The sequence below is a fragment of the Schistocerca cancellata genome, unplaced genomic scaffold, assembly GCF_023864275.1.
Source record: "Schistocerca cancellata isolate TAMUIC-IGC-003103 unplaced genomic scaffold, iqSchCanc2.1 HiC_scaffold_782, whole genome shotgun sequence".
NCBI lineage: Eukaryota > Metazoa > Arthropoda > Insecta > Orthoptera > Acrididae > Schistocerca > Schistocerca cancellata.
Window position 1 is genome coordinate 3,060,570 of NW_026046793.1, and position 677 is coordinate 3,061,246.

Below are 677 nucleotides of genomic sequence, written 5' to 3' on the forward strand. Positions count from 1 at the left end.
GTGAAGGGAGACGAAAATTTAATAGTCATGGGTGACTGGAATTTGAGAGTAGGAAAAGGGAGAGAAGGAAACACAGTAGGTGAATATGGATTGGGGGTAAGAAATGAAAGAGGAAGCCACCTGGTAGAATTTTGCACAGAGCATAACTTAATCATAGCAAACACTTGGTTCAAGAATCATAAAAGAAGGTTGTATACATGGAAGAGTCCTGGAGATACTAGAAGGTATCAGATAGATCATATAATGGTGAGACAGAGATTAAGGAACCAGGTTATAAATAGTAAGACATTTCCAGGAGCAGATGTGGACTCTGACCAAAATCTATTGGTTATGAACTGTAGATTAAAACTGAAGAAACTGCAAAAAGCTGGGAATTTAAGGAGATGGGACCTGGATAAACTGACTAAACCAAAGGTTGTACAGAGTTTCAGGGAGAGCATAAGAGAACAATTGACAGGAAAGGGGGAAAGAAATACAGTAGAAGAAGAATGGGTAGCTCTGAGGGATGAAGTAGTTAAGGCAGCAGAGGATCAAGTAGGTAAAAAGACAAGGGATAGTAGAAAGCCTTGGGTAACAGATGTAATATTGAAATTCATTGATGAAAGGAGAAAATATAAAAATACAGTAAATGAAGCAAGCAAAACCTCCAGACGCTGAAGAAATAAAACACATAATAC